Source organism: Thunnus albacares, chromosome 20 (genome assembly GCF_914725855.1).
Source record: "Thunnus albacares chromosome 20, fThuAlb1.1, whole genome shotgun sequence".
NCBI classification, from domain to species: Eukaryota; Metazoa; Chordata; class Actinopteri; order Scombriformes; family Scombridae; genus Thunnus; species Thunnus albacares.
In genome coordinates, this window is record NC_058125.1 from 23136019 (window position 1) to 23152782 (window position 16764).

General features: G+C 40.5%; 1 protein-coding gene across 1 annotated transcript in view; it reads left to right on the top strand.

The window, feature by feature from the left end:
* myo1d (myosin 1D) overlaps positions 1–16764 on the top strand; it is a 111288-nt gene that overhangs the window by 1457 nt on the left and 93067 nt on the right. The gene's annotated exons all lie outside the window — the stretch shown is intronic.

The window sequence follows — 16764 nt, forward strand, 5'->3', positions numbered from 1 at the left end:
AAGCATGATGTCAAGCTGTGAATGAAGAGAGAGAGAGACAGAGACAGAGAGAGAGAGAGAGCAGTGTGGGTACGTTTTCAGATGGGCTGTGGCTTGGAATCAGTTTCCCCCCTAATCTCCTTTCCTCACCTCTGCCATCTGAGAAAGTGCAAACTGATCCCTAATGTCAGTTTGAGAGAGCTTTTAGTGAGTTTACCCAGCAGCACTTGCTGGTTGTAGACGGTTACATTAGGTGACAAAAGCAGATCATCAGTTCAGATCTCTGCTGTAGTAAACCAAGCACAATGGCAGGTGATAGAACAGGAAAATAATTGGAGAAATGCTCTATAAAACGGTGAAAAATGTCCCAAAGCTCAAGATGTAACCTAAAATGTCTTGTTTTGTCCCGTCCAACAGTCTACAACCCAAAGATATTCAGCTTACAGTCATAGAGGACTTAAGAAACCAGAAAATATTTAAATTTGAGAGGCTGGAAAGATGAAAAAGAGACTCAAAACGATTAATTGATTGTCATCGACTAATCGTTTGAGCTCTAATGCACATTTAACACATTGTCCTGACACATATGTTGCATCATGCTTAAATAGAAGCCATGTACTATCAGGTATCTACTGTACTGGGGCGCCCTAATGGTTAAAGTCCATACAACGTGACTGCAACATCCACGGTTCAACTCCTGGCAGGGGGGCCCTCTCTCTCTCTAGTTTACTGTCTCTACACTGTCAGTCACATAAAGGCAAAAAGCCTGAAAAACTACTAGCTTGAATGTCTAAAAATCTGATTATGTAACTTTATATGAACTGTTATTTATATTTGGACTCTATCATTTGAAAACATATGCATTCATGCAGGCTCAAGCTGAATGCATGACACAACAGTAAAAACTTCATCATTATCATCATCTAACTTGTTATAGTTTCTGAGTGCTGACCTCTCTAGTGGTTGATAAACTAAAATGTCATGCCAGTCCCACTCCACTCCACTCAGACTCACTGTCACTGATGACTCCTAGAATAAATATTTGGGGGGATTTTAAGGACGCAGGTTGGAAGGTCTTTTCTCCTCTGCGTTAGTAGGCTGCTTTCCCTTCTATGGCCAAGTAGAGCAAGCCACATAGCTTACTTACAAGAAAAAAAAAAAAAAAAACGCCCTCCAAACCAAAGTGTTTCCTATTTTCTGCCAGTGGGATGATAAATGTAGACAATGGCTATTTTCATCCACTTGTTATTAGCGAGTTTAATGTACTGTGGAATTATCAAGAGCCACTTGGCCCTGTGTGTTACTGTTATGTAAAAGTCTAATCCACTGTCTTTCTTCTGCTTCTTCATAGTTTGTATCAGCATTTCCGAACATTTGTGCTGTTCTTAAGTCTGCTTTAAGCTCCAAGTCTGTTGTAATCTGTTTGGTAATATATCACAACAGAAAAGAGGGGGTTTCTGTGAAGTGTCACAAGAAATGATTTGTCAACAGACCTAAATGAACACAGGAAATAATACTTCTCAATAACAATAACTTTTCGAGATATTCTTGTATTTCACTTGACACAACAGTCCCGTTTGTTGGACCTTTCAACAGGTTTCCTTCCAGTTTTCCTCATTTACTAGGACGAGTTTAGAGTTTCCACTGGTGAATAGATGAGCTGAAAAAGTTATCACAGTGACTTAAATCTAGGGCTGAGTATCACTTGACACGTATCAATACTGTTGTCAGTACAATAGCTTTCATTATATCAAAATGACACTTAGAAATGCCAAAGTTATAACTTCATTCTGTTTGGAATATGTAATAAAGACCTGACAAAACATTCAATTCAAACATTTCCACCTTATTCAGCTTTTGATATTAAGCGTTGAGGTTCGATACCCAACCTTAGATAACTCACATCATCACACTGCGCACATCTGTGTAGCTGCATGAATGTGAAGCTGAAAAAACAACTGAGTGCCAGGTGCAGAAGTGGATATGTTTCATAGAGAACATGGCAGTTATGGTTAACACTTTCTTACTAGTCATGCCTCCTAAATCAGATGAGCTGCTGTGGTGTGCACAGTAGCACTGGCAGCCGGGCGAGAGGACCTGAGAGCAACCAGTTGACACTGGGCCTCATTTTTCCAACTCTCTCCCATTTTCTGTCGGTTTGTTTTCCCTCCAGCTAGACAGCTCGGTCCGGAGATGGCGTGTGCAGATTGTTATTTGTAGAGGGTGTGTCCAGCCAGGAGTGCTTCCTTTTTGCTCCTTTTTCCGTAGTCTGAGGGTGCGTGCATGCATGCATGTGCAAGTGTGTTTGCCTGACTAGGAGTGGATCCAGAGGGCATGAGGCATCTAATGGTCTCCATTTGTCCCCGTTGCAGTTATCCAATGCAACAAGAGCCAGAGCACGTCTGGGTGCATTTTACTCTACGTGTGGGAACTTGGCCTCAGAGTTAAATGCCTTGCATAAGAAAAAGGTCTGCTGCACACCAAAGCTCAACAATAACCCCACTTAAGGAAAATTAATTTATTTGAACATTTAGTACTGGATGAGCAAACGAGTCATGAATGCGCTCATCGAGCATCGGAAACCACGCATTTTTTTGCTTGTACAGAACTTCAAAAAATCCCCAAATATTTTTATTTGAAGTAGGCCAAAAGTCAAGCTTTGCTGTGTGCGTCCAACCCTCATTTAGTGACTTTCACAGTGCCTGAGATTAACCAGCGACTGACTGAAGTACTCTGCTGAGCAGGGGATTTCTACTTATGTCATTAAATGCTTGCAAATAAGTAATCAAGTTCCCCCGGTTACTGCATGAGAGGCGTGATTTGGAAAAGACTTCTTGTTTCCCCCTCAGTGTGGCCAGACATGGTTGTACAAGTTGACATTTACTTTGTTTGATTTGAGGCTGAACTGTGTGGCCTGTTCCACAGAGCCTCCCAGTCTCTAAATAAAGCCCAGCAGATGCCCAGTCTTTTTGTAGAGATGTCTGGTAAGATAAGTTCAAGCCAAATTCCTGTAGGGTCTTGGGAGTTTTGCCTTGAATTGACCAGTCAGCAGATAAGACTTGTTGGACCAAGAGTTTGTTTATGTAGGAGTGTCAAGTGATATGAGCTCATATATGACTGAAAACAGTGGGTTAAAGATGGGAATTATAGGACCAGAATATGTTTTTAACTGTGATTGTTCTCTCACTTAGTTGATATTTAATTGATGCTCATGTGGATGCTACAGGTCAGGCAAAACTACAGAGCAGGTCCCATACAAATGATAGTGATTGAGTGTTTTGCTGGAGATGTCTTCTAGCGAGATGGATGACGTGAGGGCTTGGATGTATAAACCTGTCTAAATAAAGGTGAACTATAGACAAAATAATGATTACAGGAAGCTATTTCAGACCAACATTTTGTTTACAGCGTACGTAATCCACCCTCTGGGCACTTTTCTAAAACTGCTGCTACTCTAAATGTCTTTATAAGGCAGCTTGTTTTGTCTCTCCGTTGGAATCCAGGAAAAAACATTCCTGCACAACTGTGTTTTCCAAATATTTATAGAGGTATTTTTTGAATTCTTTGTCTAATCAGTGTAAAAAAAAAAATGAAAAGCTCTACTCATGTAAACTTGCTAAATTTTATTCATTTTTGTGCAAACAAGTGAAATAAAATTGCTCTAGAGTAACTTGATAGCGCCTGAGCTTACAGTACCAGAACTGGTTCAAGTCATGTTTGTGTTAGTCTTGTTGGAGTACATGATGGGTGGGGCAATCAGTGCCCAAATATGTGCACCATTCGAAAGTCAGCATAGTACATAACCCTGTCTGAATTGCCCAAATGTGGTAAATATTAGTACTATCTGCTACAAATATGTTCAAGCAGCTTTGTAAACACTTTCTGGCTCAGGACTGCACTTTCCTCCTGTTTTTCCAGTCGGCTAGAGATGCTGGTTTTCAAGACTGATAATATCACGCTGAATATTGTGTCTAAATAAGTGATAACATCGTGCAGAGATTCAGAAAGCTCCTGTTTGTTTGACTAAAAGAACTGCTCCGAGTGGTTTGACCTTTGAACCCTTCTATGGGGAGTTAAAGAGGACTTTGAACAGGAAGGCTCCAATAATATGGAGCAGGACAGCGAAGCAGGAAAGCTGGCATTTCCCCCTCCATTGCTCCTCAGATTTCATTGTTTCCTGCAGCTTCTCTTCTCAGCTTAGTTGGAAATCGTATGTGCAGACAGGCTAATACAGTATATTTGAGATTCAAAATTGCGGTGTCTTTTTATTCTTTGGTTGCAGAGGCTCTTGAAGTTACATAACACACAAGTTCAAGTCGTCACTGCATTTCTGGTGTTCCCAGGTATGTGACTGTAAAATTATCCGGCAAATTATTTTCATCTGCTGTCAGTGGAACAATGGTTCTCCTGTTCCAAGTTCTGTGACTGCAGGTAGAATAGAAGAGGTGTGGTGCAGAAAAAAAGGACAACCCGACTCTTTCCCTCTTACTCCTGCAGAATAAACAAAAGGGATCAAAGTACCTCTGTGGCTCAGGTGGAATAAAGGAGAGAAACCCAAGATCAAGGCTCACACTTTGTATTCTTCCCCCTGTGAGATTACAGTCTTTTCTATAAAAGTAAAAGCTATCCTGAAAACATTCAAATGTCTCAAATCGCTGTGTTTTTATGTCATAACTTTTTTGTTTTTGTGAATGCTTCAGTGAAGATAAAAGAATTGGTATTTGGCGTAGAAATATTTTTAGCTCAGGTTCTTTTCCTTAGCTTGATCTGGCATATCTGTTTACTTTTTTCATGCCTTTGTTCATTCCTCAGCAATAAAACCAAAGTCCATGTGCAGAACACACAGTGCTGGCCGACATGTCTGTACCCTGCAGCACAGATGAAAACGCGTGATAGTGTGCAGCAGATGCCTCTAAGAATATTTAATCCCAACCCGCTTATTAAAGTTTTTTCCCTCTTAGCGGTGTTCAGTGACTGGAAGAGAAATATTTATAGATGAACTCTTGAGATAGACAGCGTTCTCTAGTTAGCTTCCTTCTCATTTGCCCGGTAGCTTTTGCCAACCCTTGCCAAGACCAGCTGTGACGGAGGGCGATGTCAATTGCAATCGTAAGACAGATGATAGGCTCTCCGTTGCTCTGATGAAACATGTTGCTTTTATGTTGAAGTCATAAAAAGTCCTCGTGCAAGTGTTTCTTCGGTGTCTCAGACTGACAGCCTTGCCAGGAGATTTCTAATCATGAAGAAAAAGCGTATTCCCCCACCCTCCCCCCGAACGAGACGGATTCATAGAAGGACTTTTTAAGAAATGCCTCGTAGGCCTGCTCCCCTGCAACCCTAGCAGCGAAAAGTCCAGTCTCGCCACAAGTATTTCCATACAACCGTCTGTAATCTGAAACACATTACCATCCTTACATAAACAGGGGCTGTGCTTGTGTAGCTTTATTCCCCTCTAAAATAAGTTCACCAGCTCTGAGAGACGTCTCATTTGTGGACTGCCTGAGTTGGCAGGCGGGGTCGGGAGCAGGTCGTTTAGCACAAGCTAACACTGCTTCCAAGACCAGTTTTTATTCTTTTTTTAGTGTCTTTGTGTCATACTTTTTTTTGACATTTTATCTGGGCTCTGCCTTTCACCGTTTACTCATATAATTACACTGTGCCATGCCATGTGCATGTCTTGTGTCGGTCTGAGGTTTGAGGTGTAGGGCTGAGTGTTGAGCACCAAAAGAAATGTGTCCACTGCATAAATTATCGAAAACTGTCAAGTGTTGAAATGCTTGGCCAGATTATATTTTACATATTCTTTGACAAAATATCTTAGAATCTAAAAAATTAAGTTTGCTAGCTCAGGCTCAACTTTAATTCTTGACCTTGGAAAAAGCAGTTGAGAAAACATTAATTTAGAAGCTGGTCTGGAGCTTTTGATCATATCCTGTGATCTTCATTAGCAGATGGAGTTTCCTCTAGTTGTCATTGATCTGTAAATGTTCAAATTTCCCTTTTTTTCCGAAGACTTAAAGGAATGCCCATGTCGGCTCCATGTCGGCTCCATGTCGGCTCCATGTTGGCGCCATATTGGCGCCATATTTGCGCCATGTCGGCTCCATATTGGTTTAAGAGCTCAGGAAAAGCTACTTTCACAAGCTTTGTTGTAAAATTGTATTTTATTTAGGCAGCAGTTCTTGTATAACTTGTATAGCTGTTATTGATTGATCTTCAGATTCATTTCTTGATTAATCAATGAATTGTTTGGTCTATAAAACACCTGAAAACAGTGAAAATTGCCTTTAAATGACAGTGTAAACTTTTCTAGAGCTCAAGGTGACATTGTCCAATGTTTCATCCAAGCAACAGGTAATAGCCAATATCCATATTTGAGAAGCTGGAATTGTCAAATATTTAGCATTTTTGTTTAATTGACTAGCTGCCAATTTATTATTTGTCAATTCATGAATCAACTTATTGTTGGAGCTGTAATGACAATAAAAGTAGTTTCATTGAAATATTATGTTCATGCGCCTCGTATGCTGCTGTTTTTTGAACAGCTCATACATTACTGATGTTGAATGTGGTCACATGAATGATTTTCATGACCTTGTACGTTAGTAAGCAAATTTAAGGTTTCAAATTCTCTTAAATTCTACTTAAATTCTGGTTATCTTGAATCATTCTTTAATATCCTGGGATTTAAAATGATGACCATCGTGACCCTTGTCATTGGTACAGCCTCAATAGAGGATTTAATGTTGGTAAGTTTCCCATTAAAGCTGTCTGGCTCATGATTTAACAAACAACCGCATCCTCTGTCTGCAACATTACCCTCAGACACAACTTCCCAGAAGCCTTGTTCTCTGGGCAACACACACACACACACACACACACACATGAGACATAATGCATTCATGCAACACTCTTATCTACTATCTGAGCCTCATTCACCGAAGTAATGAGTGCTATGTTTTTCAAGAATCAGCTTGCATGGAGTGTTTTGCAACAGCTAATGGTGCGTATGACTCAGGCGGCTGATGTTACACGTTTAAGTGAACATATTACTCATTTTCTCTGGCTGTGATGTCATTCTCTGTTTCCTCCAGTGTTGTATTGTTCTCTTGTCCACCTGTTGAAGCTGTGCTCTGAGCCACTGTGGGGGTGGAACAGCTTACTCACTTTCACGGCCAGCGCCTCACATCACTTCACAGCCTCTGTGTGACACAATACGCATACACACTCAGCTGGATTATTTACTGCCACTATTTATTACATGTTTTATTCTCTTTCACATTGTTAAAGGAGATGTACCATGCACAAATACAGGTTTATGTTTTTATTCTGGGGACCTATTGGAATATCTTGTCATGATTCACAGTTCAAAAAACTCTTTTATTTATCTTATACTGGCCCTTTATGCAGTTCAGCCTCTGTCTGAAACAGGCTGTTTTAGCCCCTCAACAGACTTCCGGTGGTTCTGGAGACAACATAAACAAATAGTAATAGCAGGATTTCACTTATTTTTCTCTTTACTTGAAATGAAAACTTCTCAACTACATCTGCACATGTTGGAGCCCGAATCTGATCCAAAACATGCGAGCAGACAACAAGAACAACACATGGATCAACCTTAACAACAAAGACCATGGAGCAGACGTCCATTTGAGGCCATGTGCAAACAATCTGATGTCAGCACGAACAGGAAGTAGAGGTAAATTTGCAGTTCAGAGCAGGTTGAAGCCCTGGCTTTTGACTTTCAGGCAGCATTTTTAAAAGTTTTGACCATGTTTAATATATATATATATCCCTGTCCCTTTTTACCTCTGCCTGACATGTTATTGTTTGTTCATCTGTCTGTTTTTGTGCTCTTCTCTGCTCTCGTTTTAACCCCGAGGGAAATCATAGTTGCTGTCCTGAATTAGCATGTTGAGTAATGTCTGGTTCTTTAGGAAATGCTCCTTTCTCTTTTTCTCCCATCCATCCAGTCATCCCCTCTCATAGCCAAGCCCACTGTGATTTTACATCTGTCGCTGCTGCTGGCCAGTGTTAAAGTACATCAGGCTAAGAGCCAGGGCTAGAAACCCCCCACCCCCCACCCCAACCTCCCCCTCCCTTCATGTCTCCTGCTTTCACCAGAAGGCTCTTTTTATTGAATTTTGGAAATTTAATCACATTGAAATCCTCTTCTCACTCTGGAAATGCATATTACAGTAACAGCTTGGTGGTGGTATTCATGTGTGTGTGTAAACAGGTGTGGTGGATGGCCCTGATCCCAGTCAGCAAAGAAAGGAGGGTCAGCCACCTGATCTGTAGCCAGGCTGTTTACACATGGCTCCCATTTCCCCCTAAGTATCCAAACCTGATGGCCTCCTGGGAACATCCTGCAGCGTGAATGGGAGGAGCACATGCATTTAGACCTCTGTTGTCGTCCAAAAAACGATTAAAAACATGTCATTAAGCCACACTGTTGCACTGGTTGACATCTTCCTTCATTACAAACAGTATAGTTACAGTAGCTTGTTGAGAAACGGCTCCTAAGAGTTCCATGTAAGGCAGACAAGGCTGCACATAGTTTGTGCTGTAAACAACTGATGTTTTTCCATGTCTATTAAACCTGTATGAAGTTAGAACATTAAGTGCTCTGTGCCTGGTTATGGAAATGTCCAGACCACACGATTATATGCATCACAGAAATTCCACTTTTTCCACTTCTAATAACTTTGAGTCATCACCCAACCCTGCTCGAATCTACTATACGGTGCAGTTATACTGTTACATTTGTAGCCCAGTGTGTTTCAAGGTAAAGATGCATTAAAATAAGTTTGCTGTAAAGTAACAGCAGGTGTTGGGTTTATTGCAGTAATGGAGAGAGTGGGAACATTACTAGAATTGTCCATCCCGTCCTGCACACCCTCATGTTTTGGCTTTTTGTTGTGGTGACAGATGGGAGATGTGCCCTTCTCTCTCGCTCTGTCTCTCTCTCTCTCTCTCTTTGTTTTTCCAGTTTGATAACATTATATCATTCACTCACAGACAGACATTGCATCATTTGAGGGCAGGAAAGTGGGACACAGAGTTTTGCTCATGTGTTCAAACCAGAGGCATTATGTCATAAGAGCCAAGATTTTGTCAAGAGGATCTATGTCATCGGTACATATAAGGATGATGTAACAGTGAAGCTCTCAGTTTTGTTATCTTTATTTTTAGGTTGGGGAAACATCTTTTTGTGGTGAAAACACACAATTCAAGATTTGTGGATCTTGAGTGTGAACATAAGAAATAAAAAAGCCTTACATAAAGTATCTCCTGTTCCAGTCCGGATGCAGGCCCAGCTGTGCCGGTAGCGCTGAAACTACCTCTTCTGATTTTGGAGAAAGATTGATGTGAGCCTGAGGGAGGGTGGATGTGTTATGTGTTGATGGGCTGCGTCTCCTACAGACAGTCTGGGAGCTGCTGTTTAGCACTAAGCAGGCTTTACAAAGCAGCGGAAAATCCCCTAATGCAGAGCCCAGATGTCTGACGGCTGCAGACCGTGACGGAGGCCCGCGTCGCACTGTACATAAAAGAGTGGAGTAGAGGGGTGGTAGGTGGAGTAGAGCAACACTTTTTACTCATTTCTGGTGGGTCTCCGAAATTTAAACTACCCTGGTACATCTGAGACAAGGATCTAATGTGATATTGAACTGATGCTGGCTGTTAAAGAAGCTTAAGAACCTCAACGTTGCCCTGAAGCAGAGTAGATGTTTACTAGCCACTAAGGAGCAATAGTTTTAATAGAGAGGTGATGACATAATACATAATGACATGCCAAATTTACTCACAATCAGCATCATAAACCTGCACATAAGTTCTGTCAATCATTTAATACGAGTGGTAAAACACACTGCATGGTCAAAAGTATGTGGACACCCCTTTCCACAGATACAGATGCTTTTTGGGGTTCTTATTGGGCCAGACCTCTTAGTTCCAATGATGGAAAATCTTAAGGCTATAGCAAACAGTAATATGTTAGACCAATGGTTGCTAACCTCTCATGATAAATCCAAAAAGGTTGTGAGATTATTTACAGGATAGTGCAATACTGGATAGTTTTACCCCTCGAGACCTCTGAAAATACTCAAATGAAACTAACAAAAGCAAAATCACTCTTTGGTGGAACTGCTCACAAGTCATAGACGTATATTTCAAGGGGTCATAAGGGTAAAAGTTTGGGAACCTCTGTTTTAGACAATAATGTGCTTCTAACTTTGTGGTCACAGTTTGGGGAAGGCCATTTCCTGTTTCAACAAGAGAATCCCGGTGCTCAAAGCCAGGTCCACTTGAAAAAAAAAAAAAAAAAAAAAAAAAAAAGGTTTTCCTAGTTTAGTGTGGAAAAACTTGACCTCAACTCTGTCCAACGCCTTTGGGATGAACTGGAACGCCGACTGCGAGCCAGATCTTCTCACCCAAAATCAGAACTGGATCTCACTAATGCTCTTGTGGCTAAACAGGAGTAAATCCCTGCAGATAGGTTCCAAGATCTGGTGCAGCAGCAGATTTATGGTTTTTGGATGATAACTTACTTACTTTCTATACTTTGACCATGGTGTAGAAGGTTGGGTACAAAGGTCAGTAATAAATACTACTCAGTATATGATAATAATTGTGTCCTGGTTCAAGGCTATGTTTGCTTTGTCACTGTAGAAGCAGTAATCTGACTTTGATCCAAAGTATTTGATAATCCCCTCTGAGAGAGCTTTAGATCAGTTTTGCCTTTCGGGTCTAAGTCAGTTACATGTTTGCTGAGAACTGATTCTAGATCAGTGTTGTTGTTGTTTTTCTCCTCACTTATCATTGCATCCATCTGCTGAACTGCCCAATCCAGCAGCATCTGGACTCAACTTAGCTTTCTCATCCTCAGTGACTTTACTCGCTGTGTGTGAACTGTTGACCCCTTTAAACTGCAGAGGGTGGAGAATAATTCAGTTACACCAGAATGAAGAGTCAAACTAATGATTATGAAATAATTTTGGGCGTATGATAAGTGAGAATCAAGTCTTTGTTTTTGTTTGTTTTTCATCGGTTGCATGGAATCTCTTGCACAAAATGTTGAGAAAGAATATAACCAGATGACCAGTGACACAAAGTACCTGCTGCTCTATAAGAACTAGGGATGCAGTTAAAGATTATTTTCATTGTGAAGTTGCAACAATTAGTTGATCAACAAAAAATTAATCATTTTAGTCATATTTAAGCAAAACTGCCAAACATAGTTCCAGCTTCTGAAATGTGAGGATTTTATGCTTTTCTTTGTCATACATGATAATAAACTTAATATCTTTTGGTTTTGGACTGTTGGTTGGACAAAACAAGACACCTGAATACGCCACACTGGGTTGTGGAAAATCGTAACAGGCATTTTCCAGTATTTTGTGTTGTCTATAAAATGTCAGACAGTAGTGAAAAGATTTTTGACCTCTTGCAGCCAAAGGTGACATCTTCAAATGACTTTGTTTTATCTTATCAGAACAGTCCAAAAGCCAAAGATAATCAGTTTATTATCATATATGACAATTAAAAGCATCAGGTTCTCACATTCAAGAAGCTGAAACCGGAAAATGTTTTAATCAAAACAGTTGGATTACTCAGTCTATTGACTAATCATTGCAGTTTTAAATTTTATGTGCAAACTGTCATCAGCTTTGCGTAGCAAGACTTGAGAAATAGACTCCAGGTATGCAGACGAGATAATCAGTAGATATAACTGCGTGCTGCTCTGTAAGAAAACCAGTTTTTACAGACAAGACGTCCCTTACCCAGCATCCACAGGGATAAGCCCTAAAGCATACTGCTATTACTTTAAACAGTGAACTCGGAGATAAAAGTGGAACAGACACAGATTATCTCCCTACCCTTCATAATTCCTAGAGTGACCCTGAAGGTCAACAATGATGACAACACGTGCTGGCTCTGCACAGGCCAATATGAACCATAGATTGCTTCATTACTACAACTTTTATAACGTAAAAAATACACAAATCGTTTATTCAAGTGTGGACAGTTTTTCTGTAGTGTTGAAATTCTGCTTTTTAGGGCATATCTGCACCTGCTTGAACTGAACTTTACTAGCAGAAGCTAACAGGCTGATAAAGTTTTTACAATGCATCATAACATACAGTACTTTCCCTTTTGGGATTGCTCAACATATGTACCTTCATAACTTTTGCAATGGCTCCAATTGCTGAAAATCTTGCTGAAAGACACAGTAAGCTTCTTTTCGAGTGTTAGGCCTAAGTAGACACAGATAATCTTATGAAACGTTATAATTAGGTTGGCGTTCTCACAGACATTATTTTAGTCATGTTTACCTCTTAATTCTTTTCAGTTTCTTCTCTTTTGGGGAGAGAGGAGGGGATTCTGGGTGAGAAAATGTCATAAATTGCTCACGCTCCTCCCAGAGTTAACCATAAAAAAGACCCACCCAAACAAGATTGGAGACAGTGGTTGTGCTTGGCTTCGCTCTGTAATTCACATCTGAGGCGTGTGTGTCAGTGTGTGTGGCATTAGGGTTCCCCTGGTATTTTTAAGGCAGACAAAAGTTCCTCAGTAGAGCAAAAAACATTGATCACATTTTCTCTTCTGCGTTTGTTTGCAAGACAAATCTTTTGAATCACGTTTTAACATCTTTGCACAGTCGTCCATATGTGTTTTTTGTGTGTTTACGTCAAAAGGTGGTAGGTGGACATAGACTACACGTGAATCATAAGTAAGTCTCACAATTCATGATGCTGCTTGCAAGTATGATCTGTCTTCCTCCTCTCTCTCTGTCTGTCTGTCTGTCTCGCTGCTCCTTTCCTGGCAGCTCATGGGAGGGGTCCTTTTTGGAAAGAGATCACATGGCCACAGGTCAGACCAGTTCAGACACACTTCCCTTCACAGCTGGATAGACTGAGGAAAAAAATATGTGAATTGGAAAAAAATAAAGATGATGTAGAGGGAGTTGTGCTATCACACCTGATGAGGATTTATGTTCTATCAACCCTCCCTTCCAGCTTTGCTGAAAGCCAAACTCTGAAAACTCTTTTTTTTAAAACCAGATTCACACCCGTATCTCAACCCTGCTCGAGTCTGTGCTTTCAACTGGGTCACTGCCCAAATCACTCTGCCATGAAAGATGTCAAAAATGAGAAAATTAAAAAACAAAGGAACAGATGACTGTGCTACCAAATTTAAATCTGACTCAGTTTCCATGTCTTCTGTAAATAACATTTCTCGGAGACTATTATGACCCATAAGGTTCTCTAATCTTTTTCCTGTGTGTCATTTAAATCCATCTAAATGAGAGTAACAGATGGATCAGACAACACTGTATCTCGGCTGACACGCTCCAACTGATTAATGTAGCTCTCCTCTCTCCTCCCTCCTCTTTCCTCCCTCCCTCCTCTCCTCTCGACAATAGACACAAACATGACTTTTAGATGCTATTTATAAACCCAGATTGGGCCTTTTACTGATTTAAACCCTGCCTCTATTGATCTTACAGTCCAACTGAAATTAAACTGCCTTTTTTGTCTGCTACAGCTACATATCTGCTCTGTAAATCACTTGCCTCCTTTGAGAAAAAAAGCAGAAACCAAAATTAGCAAAAAGTATTTTAAATTCTTTGATTTCAGGATCGTGTCCTTTAGTTTTACATTATTTGGAATAAATACAGTTCTGCCATCTGTTTATATATCTGGAGACCTTATTTCAGTACATCAAATCAAATCTCGAATAAAGCGATAACATGATCTATGTTCTATCATAAGCAGAGCAGACGGTCACACTGAGCCTGATTGCATCCTGCTACGTAACACAAGAACCTCAGACTCTAAACAGCAAATATTAGCTTTCCTGCCAAAGTCTCTTTCTTATCTAACTTACAAACATGAACACACGTCTTGCCCTGCACCTTAACTTTTTGAACAAACCACTAAACAAACATTCAGCAGGGAAAAATGCACGGCTAACATCAGTTAGCAGGCTAGATAACCAATGAGCCAACTGCAGCACATTAAACAGCATGTTAATGTACTTGTAAATGTCACTTTGTTCCCATTAGATGCTGGTTTGGTCATTGCTCCTCATAATCCCTGTTAGCAACAAGCTGTCTGACCAGTTTGTTTACTTTGTCTCCGTTCTTTACGATTGAACAGCGGTAACCTGCCAACTGCTTACAATTAATCACAGACACCAACACACACCCTCAGCTGGCTGAGACAAAAAGGAACATTTCTGATATTTTTCCAAAGACCTCTTTCTCTTCACCTTTATTATATAAAACAAAAACTTTTAACAGTACATTTAAAATAGCCTGTCGACATTATTTTTGACTGGAAATAGGGATGATTGAATGTGATTTCAGACTAACTGTGCAGCTTATCAAAGAATTGAGTGATGATCTTGGCCGGTTTGATTGTGGTTTCTTTGTCTTGTGTGTAATGTTTTGCTATCGGGTGGGAAAATGAAAACCATTATGCAACGCTGACACTCCCCATTGTAATATTTATATAAATATTACATTTGAATCCCACATTACACTTTCATTGTGCTGTTTCACAGACTTGATAAATAGGGATATAACGAGTTTGCCAATCATCCAGTGATATCTCTCCTGTAGTGTAAATCTCCACCTGTCACCTCGATCTGGAGTGTGATTTGAATCAGTTTGACCGGCCTTAATGCTGACAGGCACAAACCTCGTGGGCTAGTGATTATTTTCATTATTGATTAATCTGTCAGATTATTTTCTCAGTTAATTTATCAGTTGTTTGGTCTATAAAATGTCAGGAAGTGGTGAAACATGTCAATCACTGTTCCCCAAAGTCCAAGTTAATGTCCTCAAATGTCTTGTTTTGTCCTGACCAACAGTCCACAACCCACATATATTCAGTTTTCTATCACAGAAGACTAAAGAAACCAGAAAATATTCAGAGTTGAGAGGCTGAAATCAGAGAATTTGGACTTTTTTTTTTAACGTTTACAGCATTAGCCTCAATGGTAGAATACAAGCAGATACTCTAAAGTGAGTTATTAACAGTATAGCAAAATGTCTGTGTAGTGGAAAGGAATTAATATATTGTAGTACAACCCATCTGTCATTTAGGTTGGTGTACAGGTTGGATTCAGCTCAATGTCCAATATCTAAAATACCTGAAGATGTTGTCATTATGGATGACAGATCCCATCACCTTCTTTCAGTGCATGCCCAGCTGGGACCTCAGATACCCCCCCCCCTCCCATCATGTTTACCCTTGTTGACAATCCCCCAGAACCTATTGTACATGTACGTTAAGTGGGCAGCTCGCTGTCGGCCCGTGTTGGGGGAGACGGAGGGCCTGCCTCAGACAAAGGCCTCCGATTGACATCTGAACAATGGAGCCGGCACACAGCAGCCTCCTGATGGAGAGGAGGGGGGGGCACAATGGGTCTTTTTCTGTTGCACCAGGGGAGGAAGAGCTGGCATGTTAGCTTAGCAATACCACTGCTGTTTTGAGATATGATAGCGAAGCCTCTAGTCCTGTGCAATTAAATGGTTTTAAGTTTTCGCTGGGTCAGTTCATGTTGAAATTGCTTTTATATATTTGCTCTATTTTGTTATTTATACACATTTTAGAGTACACAGTTTGCATAGGAGCAGGGAACTTACAAGACCAAACCAGTTTGTTTAGCTCTTAAAATGCAAATCATGTATAGTGTTTTGAATATGTGGTACATAGTTGTAGACTTTACGATACTAGGCCAGAGTAATAAAACGTTATTTTCTGATTATTTCACTGCGGTTACATTCTAAAGCACAAATAAACACATCCACTCTCTGCTTTGCATGTGTGTGTGTGTGTGTGTGTGTGTGTGTGTGTGTGTGTGTGTGTGTGTGTGTGTGTGTGTGTGTGTGTGTGTGTATGTGTGTGTGTGTCAGTCAAACAGACACACCGGCATCAGAGGAGCAGCAGCAGCACTCTGCATGCAACAGAGGAGGGAGACTGAAGAGAAGCACTGAATCAAATAAAATCAAATAAGCGGTGTAATCTGGTTGCTACGCTACGAGTCCCAACATCACATCCTGCTAGGCCTGAGTATCATTTACAAAATAACGATACCAGTACCAATACCAGTACCCTTAAAGTGATACCGATACCAATAGAGTACTTCATTCGATACCTTTTATTTTTTCTACTTCATTCGACAGATGTGTAGTATATTCATACTTATGAACGTTTTGGTGGCATCTCGGCATGCTGAACTGCCAACTCTGTCAAATATACCGCGCTCGACTTCACCTTCATAGACTGTATAGGTTGTAGCTGCTGTGGTAACGGGCCAATCACACGTTGCATTAAATTGAAGAACGCTTGAGGTGATTGGCTGCCAGCAAAACCATACAAATAGTTGTTTTTTTCCTAGATCTGGGTACAAAAAGGATCGGACGTAGGTATTGTCTGACTGGGGGGTTTCCCATACTACTTGGTACTGGGTTATTTCAGTTGATACCTTCGAGTACCAATACACCCTGCATGCTGTTATTGGCAGGTGCTACAGACCCGCTGCCCAAATGTTGCAGCCCAGGAGCATCTTGAACAAAGCAAAATAATAAGAAAATAATAAATTACAGGCAGAGGGCAGAGCCTCTGTGGATAAATACACCGCCACACACTTCTAGTGGGTCATAAGTGATGATTGCTTTTGTCTGAGTTTTGTACATTGTTTTTTTTCGTAAAATCCTGCATAGTATCTCTTTTAATAGCCATTTATACTTAGAGAAATGTGATTTTAATCCTC